The sequence below is a fragment of the Ixodes scapularis genome, unplaced genomic scaffold (assembly GCF_016920785.2).
Source record: "Ixodes scapularis isolate PalLabHiFi unplaced genomic scaffold, ASM1692078v2 PGA_scaffold0__279_contigs__length_252992795, whole genome shotgun sequence".
NCBI classification, from domain to species: domain Eukaryota; kingdom Metazoa; phylum Arthropoda; class Arachnida; order Ixodida; family Ixodidae; genus Ixodes; species Ixodes scapularis.
The window spans coordinates 25,653,941-25,679,384 of NW_024609835.1; the positions used below are offsets into that span (position 1 = coordinate 25,653,941).

At 45.4% G+C, this 25,444-nt stretch overlaps 1 pseudogene; it reads left to right on the top strand.

Moving 5' to 3' along the window:
• Positions 1 to 1,584: 1,584 nt before the first annotated feature.
• Positions 1,585 to 25,172, top strand: LOC8042858 (annotated as a pseudogene).
• Positions 25,173 to 25,444: the final 272 nt, after the last annotated feature.

The window sequence follows — 25,444 nt, forward strand, 5'->3', positions numbered from 1 at the left end:
TTCGATGAAGTGATTGTATCGCCAATGAGTGGCGACTGCCGGCAGAATTTCGGGCAAATAATTGTGCCGGCTGCTGAGAGAATACAGGCACTACCTAAGAATCACCCCGGTTCTTGTTTGCTCAGTAATCTTCTCAGTTGTGTGACAGCTTCGTTGTACATCTTCACATATCACGGATTGCTTGCACGTTTGTATTTGTTTACGGAATAGGCTGTCCAATAAACTTATACGAGATTTGAAAACAATCCCTTGTGTCTGTTTACCTGCCTTTTTGCAAACGCCTGGGCGCGTGAATGAAGGTACATTCAGATAACACCAAAAAAATCGATCTTTGCTTGCTGTCATTAGACAGAAGAAAAAAAAGAAATTCAGTGAAACAAAACTAAAATAAAAATATATTAGTAATTGAGCAGTAAAAGCATATAGACTATAAGCGATCACATGAGCAGTTAGCAATAAAAAAAGTCGAACTCATAAATGGATACAAAAAATGGGCACAAGACAAAACAAAAAAACGTCACGTAACAAAATATCAATAATCTAAATTATAAGTTTTGTCTAATGAGCTTTACAATCGGTTTTCCAAAGAAGGTGATTTTAAACAAAAACGAGCAAGTCGAAAAATGTCAGAACAATTTGTACACACAAAAAGTCCCGGAGTGTTTAGCAATTCAGATAATTTAATTACCCTCACTTCGCATCCTCTCCTTTCTGCTTCTTGGCGTTGCAGGGCTTGCCGCCTCTGCTTATATTTCCATTGTATTGAAAGCTTCCGTCTGCACACCGCCCCACGATACACTAGTAACCCCGACCATTGGCCTTTTTTTAATCAGTATGCCTACATAAGTGGGATGATTGCAATTATTGTCTAACGGTAAAGTAGCTTCAGTAAAAAAGCAACATCGTGGAAACTGTTTTTCAGTTTTTATTGGCTATCCTGAGAAATTATTAATTTTTAAAGTGGATTATAAGACTTTTTTTTTCAGCTGCTTATTAGTGTTTTGCTATTCTTAAAGTAAATATCGTAATAAGTTGGGTTTGTGCGAGAGCATGTATGGCAAAGCGTACTACGACGAATCAGCTTGTTTCACCTATACAACATACAAAACTTGAAAGTATAAAACAGAGAGGACGAGGACGGGAACAGGACATCTTTCACCTATTCAAGTCTACTTTCGTGAGCTTTAACCCGTACTGAACAAAGCTAACATTAAACGCATCGCAATTTCAAGGGCAGGGCCCACAATATATTTGAAAGGTTTAAAGTGTGTGACTTTCTAAATACTCGAGTTTAAAAAAATGAAAACGGACAGTACTTGATTGCGTCGTTTGAAAGAGGCGATCAGAAATTTGACGCGCTCATTCGCACGTTTGTCAACGCGAGTCGGTGACCTCCCGTCCGAAGCGGGGCATCGTTCCCCGGAATCTCGATAGAAGGGCAACGCTATTCCGCAGAATCAAGCGGGCAACCTGGGGGTGATCAAAGAGACGCCCGCAGATATCTTCAAGCCGGGAATATCTAGCGAACTCTCGATGGATGTCCTGCCGACGCGGGGTCGTGTATCAGTTTGTCTCGATGCACCTGAGAAAAGCTTAGCTCAGCTTGGGAGCTCGTGCACACACTGATGCTCCAGTGGCCACCGCTTTAGAGGCAGATATTCGTCGCCATCCCGGACATCCCTATTCACTCTAGAAGAAACTTGGCGTTACTCTGACAGGCCCAAATACCAACAAGGTTGCCGAGAGAAGATGGTTTACAAGAAACACGGGCGGGGATCATCATTGAACCATGTTCACGTCAGCTGGCAGCTGCAAAAAGGTGCGTCTTTATAACCAATTGTGCATGAAGAAACTGTTCTATGAAACCTGTCCCACGAGGGACGCGAAAAACCAGTGATGGGATTTCCACTATTCCGTTAGGCCACTAAGAAGGCTTCGCGGTACCTTAACTAATTGTTCGTAGAAAATATCGTAAGGGTGCAGGCGAGATGGTCAATGTTAGCCATCTTGAATTAACCTGCTACAAAGAAAAATATTGGTAATAGGTGGAGAGGGCGTCTTATGAATCAAGTCTTTAGACTAGAAGGGGAGGAGATCCTTTTGTTCCATTTTGTAGTTGGACGAATGTTGCCTTATCGTGTCGACCTGGAAGATTGTCCACATCCTTGCATCGTGTCATGGAGATTGCGGTGCTTGAACTGCATAGACATCGTCGTTTTGTTTCGGTGGAGATGACCTTGAGATCGAGACCCTATACGGAAGTGGACGAAATAAACGAGTTAGCTGAGTTTGACACGACGTCCTGTCAATTTTCTGTCTCTTCTACATTTTGATGTTTCTTTTCTGCTCCAGTCTCGGATTAATTCAACGTGGCCAATAATTCGTGAAATTTCAGTAAAAAAAAAAAAAAAAAAAATTCCCTTCTGTCACTGAGGTTGCAGGGACATTAGAGAATGATACCGATTTGCTTTGTCGTTGATTTAAGTGCACAAAAGAAGACAAATAATTGGTGTTAGAAGTGCGTAGCGGGCTAGTGTACATGCTGCAGCTTCTTAGTGGGGGTTGCTTTGTATACAGAGAGCAAGTCGGTCTGCTTCTTGTGCAGCAGTTGTGGTGACGTCAGAGAGATGCCGAGCTCCGATTGGCTCTGACTGAAGGATAGTGGGTCAACCTCAAACCAAGCTGCCTTTATGTCTACCCACTATCCTTCTTATGAAAACCAATCAGAGCTCGTCCTTCTGACGTCAGCACAACGCCTGCAAAAGAAGCAGACGAAATTGCGCTTCGCATAGTCACTGACAAAGTGAGAACGCGAGAGAGGAGCTACTTTCGATACCATTTCGGCGTCGGGCACATCGAGCGCGCGCACGCCGTCAAAGCACGACAGAAGGGCCCCGCCGTTCTCGCTCTGCCAGTGACTATGTAGCCTGCGAAATTAGGGGGCGAAAACGAAACGCAAATATTTGGTCCGAAGCATGGAAGTGTCTGATCACCGTAAAAACGATGCCTACATTATAGGACATTATTTCCAAACAAGAGGCACATAACAGATGACTCAAAATATGCTCAAGTATGTCTGACATTAATTGGCTTTCACGTCACATTCTCACATTGACTTGTTGCCGACCACGAGTTCCCCGAGTTTCCAACGCGCAGGCATTCTCTGAGTGGATGTGGTCGCTAGAGCGTGGTACCACTTGCCCTCCACGTTGGTTATTTGTAGGGCTGGGCAAATGATCGATTAACCTACCGATTAATCGATTAATGCTTTAATCGCGATTAAATTTTTTAACTGGTTAATCGGTAAAATTCAGACGAACCAAAAAAAACTCGAGATTAAACACTTCCATAACGCAGACGTGGACGAATACGCCTGTACGAAGGGTGACCTTTAGGTCAAATTTTAGAACAAGCTAAACTGTACAGGGGCGATATTTTTATAGCATCCGATTAAGTACAGAGGTTACGCATGTCCCCGGCCATTTCAACGTAGTTCGAGTGTCTGTTTAGCGCAGTAGAGATTATTGTGAACAATGAAAGGAAGCCGCTCTTCCTAGAGAATATCAACGAACATCTTTGCCTCACGCGGCAAAAGTAATATTTAGCGAAAGGTCTCTGATACTCTTCTTAACTACATATCGAGATTAATTCATAATCTAAGTTGTACATTGCACCGTTTATCACAGATTCAGCAAAAAAAGAAAAAGACTTTTTTTATATTTTGCAATGAAATAAACGAGACCGATTAATCGATTAATCAATCGATTAAAGGGTGGCGATTAATCGGGTTAAAACTTTTAATCGACGCCCAGCCCTAGTTATTTGTGTGTCAGGTGCCTCTCGATGCAATACATACAGGCAGACGCTTCTGAGGCTGTTCATTTAGATTGCGTTGCTCAGGCACTCATGTAGTGCCCCGACTTTAGAATAAAACTTCCCTTCGGTGATTAAATATGTGTACCGCAGAAGAAAGTATGCAGCGTTCATTAAAGGGCAACTCCGGTTAATATTTTCAAATTTGGGATTACGAATGTTTTCAGCCCGGTCAGTATCCCTGAATTGCAAGGTATAATCTTTTGTTTTGTGGTGGATACTGGGTGTAATTTTATAAATATAACGGCTCCAAGTTTGGTTTTGGGCGTCTACAGCGAAAGCGAAACTATCTGCTAGAGAGGACTGGCAACACGGATTGCAGTTGTACAAAAGCGACGTGACGTTATGTCATGTTACCTGGAACGCGCCTCCGACTAGTGTGTTTACCGCGTCAAAAAAAAAGTGGTCCCTGGATTTCCGCCTGATGACGTCATAGATGACGTCATGCTACCAGCGGTAGCATGACACATGCTACCGCTGGTCGCGCCCCTGGCGGGGTCCCAGCAGCTGTGGAGGATGTGACAGTCACCTGTTCTGCTGCCTGTTGCTCTCCATTGTGACGGTCCACGGAAGCTACGGCAGCCGGAAGTTGGGACGCCTGGGACGCCGTGAAGACAGCGACACTCTAGTTTGCTTGTGTGTGTTTGCTTAGGCTTTTTGCCAGCATTTCTAAGACCAAGCGTCAGGATCATGACATGCAACAGCATGACACTCCGGCTTCTATGACGTCATTCGTTGCCACTTGGGGATCACTTTTGATGAGTGGGCAACATAGGACGCTAAACACACCAGTCGAAGACGTGCTCCAGTCACCATAGTTATGGGGGTCCTGGGGCATGCGTCGCGCATTGTTGCTTGACTAAAAGCTAACTCGCTTGCCACTCGCTAAAGAGCAGCTGGTCGAAACTTTAAAAAAAAATATCGATTTTAGTGGAGTTCTTTGCTTCACTTGGACGTAATATTTCGCCTATGATCATTTTTCAATCTACTGAAGCGATACTACTAATTTAGTTTTGTTTCGTCTTCGACCGGAGTTGCCCTTTAAGGATGAGGCCCCACGGCGGCCACCTTGGAAAAGTTTGAAATTTGGCTCCCAGATGGCGACACCGATCCCCGAGGCCGAGAAATTGTGATATGGCTCGTGGCAGGGATGGGCAAAATACATGCAAATATGTATCGAAATACAAATACAAAATACTTCGTCAAAAATGTATTTAATTACAAATCTAATTACATTTGCAAAAAAGCATTTAAGTACAAGATACAAATACAACCAAATGTATTTGGTCTCCTCCAAATACTTTTCCAATTACATTCCTCAAACTTTGCGTCAGTGACTTCGGGGCACCTGCAACGGGTTTCTGGGTATCTCATTTTAATTTTGCATCGCACACTCGGGAGTTAGGGCGCGAGGCTCTAGTAACGTAATAGAAATATGATTAAAAAAAAAAGTAATCAGCTTGGACGTTATAGATGACAAAAGTACAGAGCTTCAAGCAACTTTTTTTGTGGTTTCCTTTTTGGTATAGACCAACAAAGAACCGAGACGACCAAGACGCGCAGCACTAGCTGGACAATTTTTTATTGTTGCAACTCGCACCAGTTACGAAAATCTCAACGACCCGCGCATTTAGAATGTTCCAGGCAAAATATGGATGGAAATCGGGCCGGAAAGCATCACAAGTTGTCACAGGCACTTATTTAGGCAGTCTGCCTGTGAACGTCGATTTCGTCACTATTCTTGCCCTGGACCAGCACCGTAATCACAAAGTCTCTAAACACTTGTGCTTGATTGAGAGACACTGCATCCGGTGCAGAACGTAGTTTTCTTCCTGCTCTAGACAGTGACAATAAATTTGAGGGATGTATTTTCGCCCACAAAATTGTATTTAATTACAATTGTTTTGAAATACCCACGTTTTAGTATTTAAATAGACACGTCAAATACAATACCCAATTTGTAATTAAATACAAATGCAAAATACACGAAGTATTTAAAATACGTACTTCAAATACTTGTATTTGAAATACTGCCCATCCCTGGCTCGTGGTACCAGTGTTCCGGCTAGTCACCTGTGCACGTTGCACGTTCATCACGTGCTCCCGCCCGCGTCACGTGGTGACGGCGCTGCCCAGTTTGCTCCTTTATCCCAGCCAGCTCATCTATCGGACACGGTGAAAGGAACATTTCTTCCACCATGTCTATCGGAGGATGCCAAGCGGGGTAGTCTCTCATGTAAGCTTCTGATCCGTGATGCAGGAATTTCCACATGGCTTTGTGCAAGACATCACGAAGTGAAAAAAAGATCTTGAAAATTGACTTTTTTGTCAATTAAAAAAAAAATTTCTCCACATAAATGTTCAGTGAACCCCTCTTTTAAGACACAGGTTGATGAGGACATATGCTAGGTAGGTAGTGACGATTGACGATTGATTTGTCTAATGAATACAATAAAATTGAAAAGCAACTGAATGTTACAGAAGCATGTGGCACGCTTGAGGTCGTCGCATTCTTTCACCAACAGCGTCATATTCGATAACCTGACATTGCTCTTGTGGCGTACTCACACGGCGGAGATTTCCTCCAAGTAGAGGAATATGCTTCACCGTGGTTTGAGATTAGGTGGATCACATCACGGACGCTTGCAGACCCCCAACTCTGCAGGGAGCCGATGACACACTGTTCTCTTCCTACAGATTGTACCATTCCTACGGCGAGAAAGGAAGATGGCGTCAAACGATGAGTTATAATAATTATAAAAATAATAAATGTCTTTATTTTGCCAACAGTTTACAGTTGGAAGGTGAAAAGGAAAAAAATCTGTAACACAGCTTGACTAGTCCCGAGCCAGCTAAATAGCAGTTGAGACGCGGGCACCAAATTATTTACATATGATTAGGACATATATGAAAACATGAAGAGAACCTTCGCACGAAAGAAAAATAGATTAGTGTTATTGTATATGAAAATTCAGTTTGAACAGACTACCATTAGTAGACAAAACGCGGCAAAAGACAGCTTCAACCCCCAAAAAATTAACACTTCTCTTCTATTCGTTTTGGTTTAAGATGAGTACATCAACACTTAGCTTCTATTAGGTTTAGTTCGAGATGAGTAAGATTAATTCCCGTAAGCTGCTCACTGACACATTGTTAAGTTCTATATTTTCCCTACTGAACTGATTAAGCACAGACGGAAGGGTGTATGATGTAGTGTGTTGTCCGTAATTAGTTCTGAAAAATGGTACTTGCCATGGTTCTACACTTCGTGTTGGATATGCATATACCTTTTTTGTTAGGTTTGCTAAGTCTTCGAGATAATGTTGATATCGATTTTTTTTCTACCATATACTTCGAACATAAACGATATTTGTATAAATCAAAAATTTTCATTACTCCAAGTTGATTGAAGACAATGTTCATTGGATAATCCAGCGTAACACGAGAAATGCTTCTTAATATCTTTTTTTGTAATATGAATAACTTTTGAAGATTGGTATATGTAGTGGTTCCCCATATAAGATGACCATAATTTATATGCGAGTAAAATAATGAATTATATAACAATAACTTTGTTTTAAGAGGCAAGATGTGTTTATGACAATATAAAATACCAACGACACTTGATAATTTAGATACGATGAAACTAATATAATCGTTCCATGGCATGTTTTCCTAAAAAAAAATGCCTAAAGTTTTAAATGTGGGTACAATTTCAATTTTCGCAGAATTAAAAAGAAAATCTTCAGTAATGTAGACATATTTATTTCGTGGTCGAAATAAGACTGCTTTTGTCTTATTGGCATTTATTTTTAGAGCATTACATTTACACCAACTATCAAGTTTTTGTAATGTTTCGTTCGGGTCACGTATCAGCTCTGTGGCGTTGAATAATAATAATAAATAATAAAGGCCCCAAAATACTCCCTTGGGGAACGCCCGACTTAATCGGTTTTATTTCGGAGGACTGACCATTTATATCTACATATTTTCTGCGGGAAGACAAATATGAATTTAAAAGAAGTGACACTTGGCCACGAAATCCATACTCATTTAATTTTTTAATTAGCAGATTATGATCCAGGTAGTCAAAAGCTTTAGTGAAGTCGACGTATATACCGAGAGTAAGTTTTTTTATCCTCAAAAGTTTTAAGTATGTGTTCTTTTTCGGCTAAAAGAGCAAGTTCAGTAGAGCCATGTTTACGGAAACCAAATTGACATGAACTTATTATGTTGTGCTTATCCGCAAATGTTGTCGTTCTAAGGTGTATAATTTTTTCTAGGCCCTTAGAAAATACCGATAGGATTGAAAGGGGTCGGTAATTACGTAGATCATTTTTATCACCTTTTTTTATATATGACTGTTACTTTAGCTACTTGCATTCGACTGGGAAATACTCCGGATAGCAAGCATAGATTAAAGATGTGCGTTAAGCAAGGAGAAATGAGATCAATAACATGCTTAACCGACGCAATCTGTAATCCATCGGAGTCAGACCTTTTACTATTTTTAAGCGCATTAAAGACAGATATGACAACTGTATCAATGATAGGCGAAAGAAACATGGATGCAATGCTTTGAAAATTTATATACTTGCTCGCATCTGAGTCGGGACTTTCTTTAACGAGGTTAACAAAATAATTATTAAATGCATTTCCAATGCTCAACCTGATAACTCCTGGCCATTGTTGGTTTCGGCGCACATGAACGACCCAAAACAGAATTTAGTTTTTTTTTTTTTTTCATACAACGTCGACTTTGTTACTACACCTTAAAAAGAACTCACAAAAATACACTTCTCTAGCATTTCCAAGTTCTTTGTTTAGTTGGTTTCGATAAAATTTAAAAATTTTCAGCTTTTTCACTTTCTCTGGTTTTTATGAATTTATTATATAGCGTATTTTTGGTACAAATTTGTCTGAGCAATTCCTTTGTTATCCACGGTTTACGACTTTTTTTAGAAGTACGTAGTTATTTATGTGGAAAACAACGTTCATATAGTTTTTGAAATTTATTCAGAAAGAAGTTATATGCCGCGTCGGCGTTCATTTCTTAAAGGACATCGTTTCAGTCCAAACATGACAGCTTCTGTCTAAAATCGTTCAAGCTATCGGCTGTTATGTTTTGTAATTTAATTGACTGATTATTCTGTTTTCTGTTTGCAATTTTATTTTGTATACACAAAAATATGCCAAAGTGATCACTTATGTCGGCTATTACGACGCCAGATTTAGTTGTATTGTAGTGAGTGCGCAGGCGAGCTGGTGGAAATTAACCATTCTGATGTTAGCCTGAGACTGAGGCAGGAAAAGAGGAAGTTTCAAAGTAGAAGAAAAAGGAACAGTCGAGGATACGTCTCTAAGAGACGTATAGAGACGTATCCTCGACTGTTCCTTTTTCTTCTACTTTGAAACTTAATCTTTTCCTGCCTCAGTCTCAGGCTAACATCAGAATGGCCAGATTTAGTGTATGATTCATCATAACTTGTGATAAATAAATCAAGTAGTGTCGATGATTCAGCAGTAATCCTTGTTGCCGGTTCAATTAGTTTGATGATGTGCTTGAGAAGCATGGTGGATGCTTGAAGCCACTGCAATCTTAAACCAGCAACGTCAAAGTTGACAGTAGGGCGCTGCGCCTATTGCGCCTATTTCCGTAGTTGAAAGAAATATTAATCCCATTGTCAGTCTGTGAACCGTGGCGCTGTTGGTGCCAGAAGGGTACGCCTTCAAATTCCACAATGCTTTTTACACATAACATCAAACTTGTTGTTCGGTGGCATGTTATTTTCTCACCACAACGGTGGACAATCACCAGCTCTTGGCGGAGAGACGTAATACGGGGATTAGCAAGCATTCGTAAGGCGGCGCACGTGACCTCGAAACGCTACGACGTCTGCTCCTTTCTGTGGAAAACCTCTCCTTGTGCGAATGCACCGTAAATTGCTGCTGGCTGTTAAGGCCGCACAAAGTTAAACTGCCACAAGAGGCTCCTGGTGTCTCCGATGTAGGCGAAAAATAGAGCACGCCGGTTCGATGCTCATGCAGGTCGAAACGGGCCACGGAGTGGTTCGATTCAACGATTCCTAGATTCGGCGGCGCATTTGTTTTCTCCGCGTTATTCACCTGATGTGTTTAGGTTTGAAGCCAACAGTGCTTTTGAACAAGCGCTTGCCTCGTTCAGCAGTTAGAAGACCAATGGCCAGGCTAGAGTGAACAGGTGCGATTTCTTACGCCCTTTGCACATGGAGTGGTTGCTCCCTGCGGCCGCAGCTCGAAGGGATGGCTGTAACAATAGCTATCGTACAGCGCTTTAATACCTTTTGAGAGACACGTCCACCTCACAGTGTTGGCCCCTTTGCTCCGAGGTTGAGTTGAAGTTTCTAGAGTAAATAGAGACACAGGTCATGAGGCCGCCTGTCTGAAGGGGCATATGCGGAACACCTGTTCCTCTTCGTCTGCTCAATAAATGAGTTTCTATAGACAAGCGTTTGTGAACTTGTTGCCACAAGCACCACGCAGAGCATCGTGCAACACACTCCAAACTATAAAGGGAGAATGTTTACAAAAGTGTAATAACTAGTTGTGCGATTTTCATCATACACTCAAACTCGAGTACACTGATTGCTGCGCAACATATAGACTAAAGGCGTCACCATACGCATTAGACTACACGAGCACTTTTTGCGTTAATAACTATTCCGCTGAAATGGCATGCTTCATTGCTCGCCTTTCCTGGGAAAACTACTGTTCCGAGAGACCGCGGCGGCGTTGGATATTAAGGATGGTGGGACCAGCGCTGAGCACCTTGTTTTCGCTACTCAGCCAATGAAATTGGAGCATCTGCCGATAAGAGCACAGAAGGACGAATCACGGAAACGGGAGAGTCGAAGATTTCTTACGTTTCTCCATTTCTTAAGTTGGCAGTGGTTTTAGCCGATCTCACAAATTCCCTGTGCCGTCACAGATCTCAAAATGTGCCGGAAAATCGACGCAGTCACCGTCGCTGCCTGTCGTCACGCGATTCTTTTTCTTTGTTTGGACACGCCTCAAGCAATGAACTCGGGGAATACATCTGGAACGCAGCTGCTGTACGCCACCCGATCAATTGCGTCAAGCAGTCAAGATTGAAGCGGTAGCAATCGAGCAACAGTGACCCGAGCCTGTGTGTACGATGGAGCGAAAGGAATGTTCGAGCCCCTCAGTACGTTCCTAGGAGAGGTGTCAAACTTAAACCGCGCCTTCACGACGTTATAAGGGGCGCAAGAAGGCAACGACATCGGGGCACATATGGCTAGTTCTTGAGTCGCACTGAACCCTAGAGGAGACTATGATAGAACATAACGAAACAAAAACTATTCAAACTTAAATTTTATTGCCTTTTAGTTAGCTGCACACTTAGCTTACATGTTGTTCCTTTAAAAAAACTACTTTATCTTTCAATATTAGACATTGGACGCTGAACAGCCTCCTCTAGAACGTCGGAACCTTCGAAAGCAAGATTTTTTTTTTTTTTTTTACAGTTATAAGTATTTTTTATATTTTGTCTTCTAACCTGCTGTGCATTGCCATTTACTAGCTTTCAAAACAAACCTCATCAAACAGTTTTGCGTAACTCGGTAATTACAAAAATTGTAAACGTCATACATGCCCTCAGCGTGCGATGTTGGAGACTTAAAAAATACTCTACAAACGTATACTTTTTTTTTTTTTAAGTCACCATTTACTACCCTATAGCGCCATGCTCACGCAGAGCTTGAAAAATGAATAAGCCTTCTATACTTCATTTTATACTAAATCCGACCGCAGCCGACTCTACGTTCCGATGGAACGAAGCAAGCAGCAGCTTGTGCGTTGGAAGTCACAGACTAATCCAATCACGCACAGTGGATGCTCTGTAAGCTGCACTCTTTTCTGTGCGCAATTGGTTTTGCCGGCGACGGCAACCAAGCGAAAACGACGAGCGCCGTGACGAGGCACTTTTTTCGCTGCTTGATTGGCTGCATTGAACGGTAGCATCGCGTGCGACTGGGGCTTGGTGTGAGATCTCAAACAGTCAACGGGCGTGCCTGCCATCCATGCCTGCTCAACCCCCAGCGATGATCCTCTCGAACACCTGCAAGCTCCCGAGAGGCGTCGGCATGGCCGCACGTGGCTGCGTCACAGGCACGCCTTCATTTCTAGGCGTTCGGCGAACAGCGTTCCCGGCTTCCCATGCAGTGGGAACGGGCGTCGCGACGATTGTGCTCTGTGTTTCACGGGTAACAGCGACGGCAGAATATCGTTGTCGACCGAGGAGGTACCTGGAGGAAAAGGATGCCCGGTAGCCAAAGTGCAATACCAGGTTTTTAAACTTCTTTACTTCTTGCGATTGTCGTATGCTCCGTTTCTTCTTAAGTTTATGGGGGCCGACAAGCTACGAGGGAGAGGAGGAGATGAGAGTGTGAGGAGACGTCAGAAGGCTTAGCTCTTGATCGACTGATTGGTGGAGACCGGAGGCTAGCTGCCTTCGTCTCCACTGCACTTACCGAACGAGTTTGAATGCGAGAGCCAAACGCCCGACGCGGGTTTTCTGCGTTCTGACGCGTTCGACCAGTGCAGTGGACACAAAGGTTGCCTTTGCCTCAACTGCACTCGTCGAACGCGTTTGAACGCGAAAGTCAAGGGCCGTACTCGGGCGTTCCGCGTTCTAACGCATTCGACGAGTGCAGTGGAGGCAAAGGCAGCTAGCTTTAGGTGTACCTACAAGTCATTCCAACTAGAGTCACTGAATGTTTCTGGAGTACCGAAACTCTCAAACGTATTCGTTTCAGAACCAAAACGCCACGCAGCAGTTGCGACCCCCAATATGGGGCTGCCCTGTGCGGTGGAAGCGAAGCGCGTACAGTGTAGCGTTCGTTCTCGTGTGAGCTCTTCAATCCGCGTTCCCGTTTTGTGGAGACAGAGTTTTTTTTTAATAAAGTTGTCGTCTTCGCTCCCACCGGTGCGTGTCTTGTTTCGCGCTGCCTCTTATTTCTTTCTTTCGCCTCAAAACACATCGAAGTCGAGTGTTAGGGTTAGCGACTGAGGCGTTAAGTTTGAAACGTATATCACGTGCGCAATCGGAGCAAGCAAACAAGCCGGAAATCTTTTTGGCATACCAAATGAGCAACTTATTAATAAAAAGAAACTTGAGAAAATTAAAGGGATTGTCCGGTCAAATTTTGTATTCGAGAAAACAATTGAATATCATTGTTATTGCCTCGAGAAGCATCGTACGTGCAATATCCGAATTTTATATTCCCCTCTGCGTGAGTAATTGAATTTATACTGCTCCAATCGCATTCTAGCGTAAACGCTGCTTTCGTAGGCAACATTGAAGCTCTGACGTCACAAAACACAAAGCGAGCATTTTTGTCTCGTTGTTTGCCTGCGAGTGAACGCCAGAGCGTGCTTCGTTTTTGTTGTTGTGCGCGACTTGTTTCGTGGTTGGGTGAGATTTTTGTTGCGCAATTGGGTGCCACAACCACCGGGCAGCACATGCGAGCTAAGACCTGACGTTCCACACTTTTCCGCGAGACGTGCAGTGACGAACAAAGTGGATCGCCGTCGTGCGTAGGGACTGGGTTCCCATCCAGATCGAGATCCTGCTTATGCAGCTATCATCTCACAGAAGAAAGCTACGAGCTGAGCTCTCAGCGGACAGAAGGCTTGTAAGCTGAGGTGTGATGCTGTGCCAACGATATTAAACTACGTCCACCCACTCCTCGCCCAAATCGGATCAGTCAATTTAGGTCTGTTCGATTCGCCTGAACTGGCTGAACTAGTTCGGCAGTGCAGGAACTGGTGCATTCGATTCAACCGGAAGTTGCACGACCGCTGCACTGGCGCGTTCGATTCATCCCAGTTCCGAAAGAGTACCCAGTTCCTCAAAATCTTGCACCGGCTCCGGACTCGGTTCGGCGTCCGTGCAGAAGCAGACGACAAGAGCAGATGGCGATAGCAGAACTCCTCGTCCGTCTCTGCTCGCGGTGCCATTTTTCGCAGCGATTGCTCAAATGTCTGCGATGTTTAACAATAACGCCGATACGGAGGTTGCATTTCCTTTCATTTATGATAATAACGTACCCGCGGTGGACGCGGAATTGGGATCATAACCGAGGGTAGGAATTTGCTTGATTATGACATTCTAAAAGCGTTTTAGGCACCTGCTCGCGTAGATATGGCTCCCTGTGGTGAGTGTTGAAATATTCGCTCACGTAAATTGTTTCATTTTGATGCTATGCGGGGATCCACAGTGTTGATTTTCTTACTTACGGACACGGGAAAGGTATTGCCTTCTTGATGGTCTCCGCCTTCAGTTGCTCTTGGACGCATATTGACGACTCCGATACATTGCAGAGGTCTGGGATTTAGTGCGTTGGCACTTGCATGTCGCCGTAGCTGAGCATAATACTGCATGCCTTGTCCGCTGGTATCTGTGGGCGCCCACTAACGGGCCTGGGAAAAACACCGAGAATCGGCATTTTTTTTTTTTTTTTGCCGATTCTCGCTTTAACTTGACGCCAAAGTTACGGTCGATAATTGCCTTGGCCAAGACGCTATCGTCATGCCTTCGTCTTCGAGGTGACCGGTATACCGACCGCGCGCTGCCGCCAGTGACTGCCCCGACGCAAAATGATCCTGATGCCGCGAACCTATCTTCGAAATGCAAGGATTCCCTTTGAGGGGCATTTGCCGCTACCTTCTTGACTTCTAACCGACTATAGTTCAGAACTTCCTGGCCGAATCGAACAGACCTTGATTATGCAGCAAACCGAAACCAACAGCTTGGCCATCTCGAAATGATACCAGAAGTTGTATTCAGCACGCGTGCAGCCCGATATCTGTTTGACTCGCGTGTGAAAATGGAGCGTAGCTACGATTCACCAAACTCGTAGAAGTCAAGTGACGACATGCATTTGAACGGTTCGCCGTTTGCCTTCGACCCGCGGACGTCGCCTCTGAGGGAATGACCCACAGCCTCATCACCGATCCAGTGGATCCGCCGAAATGTGTACCCAGATGCCGCTTCGTGTACCTAAGTACCGCTTCAGAGGCCAAATCTGCATCCTTTGCTTTGCAAGCGCCCCTAGTTCGATCAGCGTCCGTCGCAGTTGTGTTTGCGCGAAACGGCATACGTTTGCTCGAAGCTTATGGCTGTCTGCGAGTAATATCCTGCCTGCTAAAAGGCGTGCATTTTTTTGCACCTGCTTGGGAACTGCATTAAAAGAACCGTATATCAGTAGGGTACTGCCTAGGAGACTATATAATTTGAAACAAAATACAAGACATCCATCGACCAACGCTTGTTATCCCGACCATCCGACAAACCTTTGCGTTTTGTGACGTCACGCAGCACCTGCGGATGTCAGCCATTGACACTGGCGAAATTCGGGGTGCAGTTTCGTACATAGGATCATGAAATGTTTAATTAATAACGGGAGATCATATATCAAAATAAAAATGACGTTTGTCTATATGAAGGCTCCCTCGACGTAACGAGCGCAAAAACTTAAGTACTTCCGGTTTCAACCGGACAATCCCTTTAACGTACCTTTTGTTCAATCTTATACTCATCGATGCCCAGAGCTTTCGCCCGTGTGTATACCTTCCGTGCCCATGGTGACGCGGAAAAGTTTAATATACGTTTTTTGTTGTTTTGGAACGATCTACGAAATGGCCGACTAATAACTTCCCCCACGGGTTAAACCAGCCAATGAGAACTGGATTGTGCGGGATCGACGTCCGGTAAGCGAACTGAAGGGAATTACGTGCTCTGGGAACATTCAGTGACTCTAATTCCAACCAGAGGTCGGCGTTCTTACGTGTCCGTGCGCTCACGTCTCATCCTCTCCCTCGGTTTCTCGGCGTAGTCGCTAGAGATTTCTAGGCAACCGTTTTTGCACACCCGATACGGTACGACGGACCCTCCGGTACGAACTGCGCATATGCGAGTCTTCTCTGGTATAGCGCACGCGCAGTTCGTACCGGAGGGCCCATCTACCGTATCGAACGTGCAAAAACGGTATCCTAAGACTACTGACAGAAAGAGAACTGTAGGGCTTGTCTTTCGAACGGTTGGTTTTCAGCACGCGCTGCGTGCCACCAAGCGTCATCAAAGATATGCGGAGCGCAAGTTTGTCTGCTTCTTTTGCATTGGGCTGCGGTGACGTCAGAAAGCTGAGCTTTGATTGGCCCTGATTGAAGGATACTGGGTAGACCTCGAGGCAGCTTGCTTCGAGGTCTACCCACTATCCTTCAATCAGAGCCAATGGGAGCTCGGCGTACTGACGTTACCGCAACCCGCGCGAAAGAAGCAGACGAATTAGAGTCAATCAAAACTCGGCGTCTTTCTGACGTCGCCGCAACCCCTGCAGCAAGAAGCAGATGAACTTACTCTCCTCATGTGAAGCCCGCGCTAGAAGTCGGAAACTCAAGCTACGCCGTACGATTCTTATCATATGTCAATAGGGAGTTTTGGTAGACCGTGTTTCCCGCTCCGCTAAGCAGGGTGTAAGATAGACAGGTGGGGAAACGAGAGCCAAATGAGCGACCGGATTGTGTCCCCCTCGGTTTCCTCTTTTTCTGTGGCGCCATCTATATGGAGAACCGCGAACTCTCACTCCGGTGGGCGACCGGTGGCAATTGGCTAAACTGACAGAGATAGTTTCTCGTGATTTTCAATGGAGGATTGTCGTGCTCTCGGTTTATTTTTCGCACTCTCCCATAGAGTTCCACGTAAATTCGATTCCGACCTTTTTTCCTCTCGCCGCAGCGCCATCTGTCGCAAATCAGGGGTACCCGCAAGCAGACGAGTACACAATCCGGTCACGGCGCTGCGGTAGGCTTCCCTGCCGCTAAGCCCCTCCGCTACCCGGAACTCTAGAGCCAAGGACATCGGCGCGCAGGCGCAGTGGCGGTTTCTTCATAGCGGAGGGGGAAACACGGTCTACCAAAACTTCCTAGTGACTATGACTCTAACGCAAGCACGAACTCGCAGACAAAAGATGAAGTGTCACGAGGCATTCTTCGCGCATGATAGGATTAGTTGGCGATAATAAACGCCAAGAAACACCAAAAATGTCGTGATGTACAGGGTGAAACAAGGAGACGGCAGGCTCTTTAAATCGACCGGAAAATTCGGTTTCTTAACCTATCGCGCTAAGACTTTGTGCAGCGTTGCCCACAGATGGTGCATTTTTTTTTTTTTTTTGGTAAAATTTGCAAAGAGCGAACTTACCTGAGGAAAAAGAAAAGAAAGAAAAAGGCTTAGCTCCTATGGAAGCGCAGCGACGCCACCGGTCTGCAAACAACACGGCGCCGTTTCGCACGGGAGACAAGAGATGGCGCGAGCGGTCGCGACGCCAACTGCCGCCCATAGAGTTATTATAATGTACGCTAGAGGTTCAACTGGCGCTAGTGTCTATGCGACTTCCGGGAGGCAAATTGAAGCAGACAGCAACCAGTCTAATTTTGCGGTGCTCCTGTGCATTCCTATGGGAAAACGCACGTGCATTTTGTCTCTTCGCCGAAAAACAACATGAATAAGTTTTGTTATTCCTGTCGTACCGAATAGTATGTACCTTTTTTGGTATTGTAAAAGTGTAATTGCTTTAGTTACAGCATTTTTCTTTACCGCTGAACGATGTTAAACTTCGCTATATTTCAGGCCCAAACCTCTGTTCCACGGCAGGTATGTAAAAACGAGGAACGATTCTAAGCAAAATAACGATCGAAAAGAATGCAGAGTGTGTTCAAGCTTCGCTAGCCTTCCGGTGGCGCTTATATATTGCTAATATGCCCGTTCTCTCACTATACGAAAATGACTCCGTCGTGCATCTTTACGATCTGTTAAGAAAATAAAGTATGTGGGCTACGAAAGGTGTCGTTTTATTATTTCCTATGTCGGGCAGTTTTATTCGGGCACCTGTTCTCTGGCTTCTCCCAATTTGTAAAAATTTGGAGCGTGCGGGTGATGATTTGAACCTGCAGAACACGCACCTTCGCACATATTCGGGAGCAGTGGGAATAAAGCAGTACTTATTTATTGCAAATCTGACTATATTACGTAGCTTTCAATTTATTTTTGATCGTCTGCATGCACAAGGAGTTACTTATCCAGTGTTACTGCGTAGTTCTTGCCGTCTCTCTTGGTTTTCCACATGTCCTTCGTTCGTTTGGCACGTATATCCCCCATGCTGGAAAGCGCCGACGCCGTGTTCGCGCTAACAGTGTCCGACAGTGCACATAAATACACGTACGAAGCGGTTTTAGCGCCGTTTTTCGTGCCACGAATTTCAAATGAAAACGCTGTAACTGACCAATTATATCGTCTGCGTGACTGAGAAATGTTCCAAGCTACCTAGAGCGCACGAATTGTTCGTGATATTTGCTGTTATAATCGAGCGCAGAGAAAAAACACACTCGCTTTTTCCCATAGAAATGCATTACCGGAAGTCAATTTCGGACTGGTTGCTGTCTGCTTCAATTTGCAGCAGCACACTAGCGCCAGTTGAACCTCTAGCGTACATTGTAATAACTCTATGCTGCCGCCAACGAGCGAGTATACGACGCCGAGAGCCCGCAACTGCAGTTCCTTGTTGTTACCGCGCCTGTCTCTTTTGTTTCTGCGACGGTCGCCGCCTGCGGAACGCGCGCCGCTTTTGAGTCGAAAAGATCGTCTGCTAAAAAAGCCTGCTCTCAGCGCCGTTTGCTCGTTCGTTGGCGCTGCGTTGGCGTTGGCGGCGTTTGTTGCGCCATCTCTTGTCTCCCGTGCGAAACGGCGCCGTGTTGTTTGCAGACCGGTGGCGTCGCTGCGTTTCCATAGGAGCTAAGCCTTTTTCTTTCTTTACTTTTTCCTCAGGTAAGTTCGCTCTTCGCAAATTTTCCAAAAAAAAATGCACCATCTGTGGGCAAAGCTACACAAAGTCGTAGCGCGATGGGTTACGAAACCGAATTTTCCGGTCGATTTAAAGTGCCTGCCGTCTCCATGTTTCACCCTGTAGATCATTCCGAGGTGCCTGACTGACTCCATTGGCTCGTAGCGTTGGTAGGCCTCAGACTTAAGGTGAAACAGAGTATTCGCCCTCTCTTTTTGCTTTTGTTCGGCAACAAACTCAGTGGCGCCATTTATTGGGTAGCCCTGGCGCACTTCTGATCAGCGTATATTTAAAATTTTCTTACGCTTCCTTCTTTCACCATAAGAGCGAATTACGCCTTGCAGTGCTGTAAGCGACCGTTCCCCGAGGAAAGCGCGGAGATTTTATCCCGCAAATGCCACAAAACCAGCCGTCTAGTTCAGGACCCGAAGTGTCTAAGAGCTGTTTTCACACTGGTGCCACCGTATTTCAACTGACGCGAGAGTGAGCGAAAAAGAGTAGAAACCAAAGCGGGAGGAGGAAACGAGACCGCGCGGGGATGTGCAGAGCGCCGAGCTCTGATTGAAATGATTAGTGGGTGGACGCAATGTTAGCTGCCTTTGTCTGTACTCGCTGTTCGAATGCGTAGGGAGTAGATACATTGGCAGCTAGTTCTGCGCCTACCCACTAATTCCACGAACCAGAGCGCGGTGTACTGACATTCCCGAGCTCTCTCGTCTCCTCCTCCTCCTCCTCTCTCTCTCTCTCCCTCTCCTTCTGTTTCACCCTCCCGCATTGACTTGCATCGACGCTTTCAGAGCGGCAAAAAACCCCAGAAGCTCCATCCATACGCCTAATACATGCATACTAGCCCACGACGGGCACGAAGCGTCAATAATTCATATTTCTTTAATCCGGCTAGCCAATGAGAAGCATGATCATTATCACTCTTAAACGATACGATATACACTCTAAAAAATGCCCGTGCGTCTACTTTCCCGCACAACACTCGGAGAGCCAATCACCGCAACTTACGGAGGCAGATCAGAGAATGACGATGCCGAAACATATGTTTAGGCCAAAAAACGCAGTCTGAGTTGTGACTTAAGCAACCGGAAAGAATAAACACAAATTCGGGACGCAAACAGACGATACAACTCTTTCAACTCTCAACGAAATTTATTTCGTCTCCGTTCAAACGACGGCCATCGAGCAGGTTCTGGGGAGGGAGCAGAGAAGGAAAAAGGGGGGGGGGGGGTTGAAAAAGGAGGAGGGGAAAAAACGAGCGTGTTTACCAACACGCTCGTTTTTTTAATGTTAATGAGTTGTGACATTAAGCAATGCAAAACGTCAGGCTTGCACTGCTTAATGTCACAACTCAGACTGTTTTTTTTTTTTTTGGTCTAAACATATGTTTCGGCATCGTCATTCGCTGATCTGCCTCCGCAAGTTGCAGTGATTGGCTCTCCGAGTAGTGTGCGTGAAAGTAGACGCACGGGCTTTTTTTAGAGTGTACCAGAGGCAAACGTGATGTGCGTCAAACTGACAACGCGAACACGACATTGACGGGAACAAGTATCGGATATGCGCAAAATTTTGTATCTAGGGTTAGTGAACCTTACAAGCACTTGTTACTACAGCAGTAGCTGTTATGAAAGCCTTCTGAATAAAAAAAACTAACAAAAAAAGAATACCAGAAAAAATGGGTGGCCGGTTGTTCGCGCTAACGGTGTCGCGCTGTGTGCACCTTGTTGCACTAATACTGCATGGCATTAGGCCACTATACCACGCCCTTTTTTAATTGACTTAAATGATCAAAAGAAGATCGATGAGTGGGTTTTCGCATTGTTGAAATTTTAACATCTGTTTTCTGCATTTTCGGTCTTTATTTTTGTCCAGACTGTTGTCTAGGTTTCTGCGGAAATGGAATGAGAAGTAAAATTCCGACAGCAATAGCTTAGACAGTGAACAGGTGTCTCGGTAAATAACTCTAAAATGTGATTCGCACTAGGTCGCCTTGCCTTATCCTAATGGCTTATTCCTGCTAGCGGAACAAGCAGCAAACTTTGTCGAATGGCATAACTAGAAGTCCTCTCTCATCTTTTTCTTTGGCAATTCGATCATTTTTTCCAACATAACCCTCGTTTAAAAACCTGATGTTTTGTCGGGAATCGCGGACGCGCCAGCGTAAGAAGGAAGAAAGCTTTAAAGAAGAAGTAATTCACACGTCTTCAAGTTTAGGCTGTAGCTTATCGCTCCAGCGGAATATGTGCGCTCCGCGCAAACAGAAACCATGAACACTGCACGCCTCTTCAGCCCGAAGAGGTCATTGTACGTAACTAGAGCCCCCCAAATGAAACAAACACAAACAAATCAAACCCAACGACACAAGAAAAATCAAATAGCTCAACTTGTTCCTTTCCACAATCCTTTGTGAAAATTGTCAGACTATAAGGGCTGAGGCGCATACCGCTAAGTTTATCGAACTCGATGAACGAGCAGAGCGGTTTCTTATGCTTCGATGAACGCCATAAATTAAAAAGTTCAGCGAAAGCTAGGCGGAAAAACCAGAAAGTAAATAGAATACTTTAAATAAATTCAGCCTTTAATGTCGTGCTCGAAAGAAAATATGCAAGATTATGGCGCGAGTGCATTTTTATTAAAACATTAATTCACCGTGCTAGAGCCCTAGGCCACCGTGCCCTAGGCAGCTTCCTAGGAGCAATGGAGGGATCGGTGGCCCAGTACGCTAGCGGACATCAGCTCGGAGCACGTGGAGCAAAAGTTCGAGCTGCGGAACCCAGGGACCCTGGGTTCAATCCCCACCCCTGCCCGTTTCGATCTGTATGACCATCGTACAGGCGTGTGCTCGTGTACCACTACTGCGTGGTGCAAGTTAAAAACCCGAGGCTAGCGGTTGAACTGCGCTGGCTAAATTTCTCACCTACAGCGAGTGACCCGTCGCAACTTTGAAATGGCTAACCAATCACACGCTGTCTAAATATCCACCCAACTTCCAATTATTATTCCTGGGAGCAATGGATGCCGAAGCACGAAGATAAAACTATTTAAAACAATTTCATATTTTGCAACTCCTCGCGCAAACAAAGTATTTTTTTTGTGGGGCTAACGGCTTCCAGCTTGTGTCCCTTATAACGCTGAACAAAACAATCGGGTATGAAAATACATAGCGATCACCGAGGAGAACGAACGTCGAACGTATATGTAAATTTCAGTAATTTCGCGTTTATCTCAGTAAATTTGATTATGCGTAGTCGTCGCCGCAAGTGGGCGGTCTTAAGATAAAGGCAGTTGTTGGGTATGATCACCGTCAATTTATTTAAGATTATAAAGTTAACCTTGTATCTAAAGAATTCGTGATAGCGTTCACGTATGGCCACTAGGAAATGTTTCGTCACAATTTATTATCGTCGGGCCAATACGTCTAAGAAACAGGTGGGTAACATACCACTCGTAAGATCATCACATTCACGAATTCTTTCAACTATCGTTGTGTTCTTCGTCTCAAAAAGTATTCTGTCCTGTAAATTTCAATTTGTAGCGCGTAGCTCACAACTGAACTAGAGAGAGGGGGGCGGAATCAGCAAGACATTGAGCCCTTAAAAAACGTGTTTATCGACTTGATACACCACCGCGCTCACATTGACCTCGGTAAAGTACAAAATGTCACCGCTAACTTGATTGACAAAATCAGAGTTCCGAATCCCACATTTCCACAATAGGCAGGTTCAAGAAAATGGTAAGAGCCATATAGGGAAGCAAAACTACCTGTGACAAAGCCCTCTCCCAACGAGGGCCCCAAGCCACTGTTTTTGGTCGGTCTATGTTGCCTGCCTGAAATGCACGCGCCCGGGGTTTCGCGAGTGGGTTCACCCGCGGAGTGGCAATTGCCTCCCACTATTTTACTGTTCCTGTAGGTGTGTGCTGGTGACAGGTTCACCCGTGAGGACGAGGGAAAGAGCCTTTTCCGGGGAGCATTCCTTCTCCTATCGCATCCGGGTCGCACCAAACCAACACCACATAGAAGACAGGGCCTGTGCATTGCGTCAGCGCTGGTCGATCCCCGACCCACCTCAAGTGCCAAACGATGCGAAACTCCCCAAGTGAACAGCCGTAAAGTGACAGACCCGTGCGTCTTGCAGTCGCAGCGTGCTAATGTCGTGCTCGTTGTGAGACGATACAAACGCACTATGTGGATCCGCTTCTGATGACGTTTAGGCTTGGGGGAAAGGGGGAAAGGGGGAAAGGCGGGCGGGGTGGACTTTGTCTTCTAAATGGTATTGGCCTAGCACGGTGACAATTAGTATACGACCTGAATTTACTAGGTCTACATAGACATCCAAGCAGCACGTTGTTCCCAAAACATTCTTACCTCCCTGAAGCAGCCATATATATACGCGGTTGGTTCGAGGTATGAAAGGAAAAAATGAATCAGCCTAATCCAGCATAACTTGATCATATGCCATGCAGACCACTGAACCACAGTTTCTCCTCCCTTTCACGGCAGTATCCAGTGTCCAGCGCCCCGTGGTCCATGAGGCAGGAGACACCGCTGGCGCCAAGCGGCACCTCTACCTCACTGTGGTGGCGGTGTACATGGCCTCGCTTTCCTTCGGCTTCACGTGCACCTACTCGTCACCCGCCCTGCCGGACATCCGCAAGAACATTGACTTCACCGATAACGACACCGGATGGTTTGGCTCTCTGCTTACCCTGGGAGCAGTCTTCGGAGGTCTGGTTGGAGGCAAGTGAAAAGTAACGTCTGTTATCTGCAAAATCAATCGACTAATCACTTATCAGGAAAACAATCATCTGTAGAATTATTCTTAACTGCTAGAACAACAAACTATACTATAGTTGAGTGGTACCAACACGACATTCCTTTACTGACATACGCAGGGCAGCTTGTGAACTGGCTGGGCCGCAAGGATACGCTCCTCTTCTCGACGGCTTCGTTCACTTCTGGCTATCTATTCATCATCTTTGGACCATCCACCATCCTGCTTTTTGTGGGTCGGTTCCTAACAGGCGTCGGCATTGGAATGGTGGCCCTGGCGGTGCCCGTCTTCATCTCCGAGATCTGCCCTGCAAACGTGCGGGGACTCTTAAACACAGGAAGCAACATGGTCGTCACCATTGGTAACCTGATCGTCTTCGTTTTGGGCAAATGGCTTGACTACAAGTGGCTGGCTTTCTGCTGCCTCACACCCAGCCTTATTATGGCGGCCACACTGCCCTGGTGCAAGGAATCACCACGCTGGCTGCTGCAGAGAGGCCGCCGCAAGGCGGCCACGGAGGCTCTCCGGTTCTACGTGGGCACCGGGATCGAGAAAGAGCTTGAGACTCTGGAGGCAAGCATCAGCGACGTCGAAGCGTTCTTCTTGCGCGACCTCACAGTGCCACACATCTACAAGCCCTTCCTCTGCACACTGCTTCCTATGTTCATGCAGCAGTTTTCGGCAATATGCATTATCCTCTTCTTTGCGAACGACATATTCGCGGCCACCGGGACGTCCATGTCTCCCGAAGACTGCACCATCATCGTCGGCATCATCCAGGTGGCCGTGTTGCTCGCGGCCACTCTCCTGACAGACCGACTGGGAAGAAAGGTCCTGCTGCTGTTTTCTTCCGCCGTGACAAGCTTGAGCCTCGTCCTTCTCGGGCTGTGCTTCCACTTCAAACATATCCGAGGAGACGAGTTTCTCGAGTCCTACGGCTGGCTGCCATTGACCGTGCTCTGTGTGTACTTTGTCGGTTTCTCGATGGGGTTGGGTCCCCTTCCGTGGGTCATCCTTGGAGAGATGCTGCCTCTTCGTGTCAAGGGCTTTGCCACGGGAATCTGCACAGCCTTCTGTTTTTTATGTGGTTTTGTGGTCGTCAAGGAGTACCACGATATGCAGGAGTTCATGGGAACCGATGGCACATACTGGATGTTCGGCGCCGTTATAGCTGCCTGTTTCTTTGCCGTCTTATGTTTTTTGCCCGAAACGAAGGGCAAGAGCTTAGAAGAGATTGAACACCTGTTTGGAAAGACGTCTTTGTCGACTTCGTTTGAAGATACAGACAGAAGGAACGGAGTCGCAATGGACTTGTTACGGGCTTAGCACGAATCTGGGTCTCCCTGAAGCTGTAACGCAGGTTTTATGATGGTGAGAGAACAGTGGGTATTGCGAATCTTGGTAGATCATACGCAAGAGATTTACGTTGCAAGTGGGACCTCGTGGCGTTATTTCGAACAGGAACTAAGCACGCGCCCACCATGCCCGCAATCTGCAGAGTAAAAACGAACATTTCTTAATGCTGCCAAACGCCGAAAACGTCACTAGAGAGGCGGCGATGTGGTTAGAACAGACTATGCCTTACGGAGCATCCTTAGCTCAGTAAAAAGTTTATATCATTCTTGGAGGAGTACACTAGATTCTTTCATGAATCTCAAATTGTTCTAACGTACCACAGACACTGAATACGAGCTCCAAGCATTGCAGTGCAGCGGCTGTGATCTCGCAAACGTTGGACGGTTGTCACTGTCCAAGTCACAAGCCGGGTCTCCCCGTCAACTCTCAAAACGTTTTTAATATATATATATATATATATATATATATATATATATATATATATATATATATATATATATATATATATATATATATATATATATATATATATATATA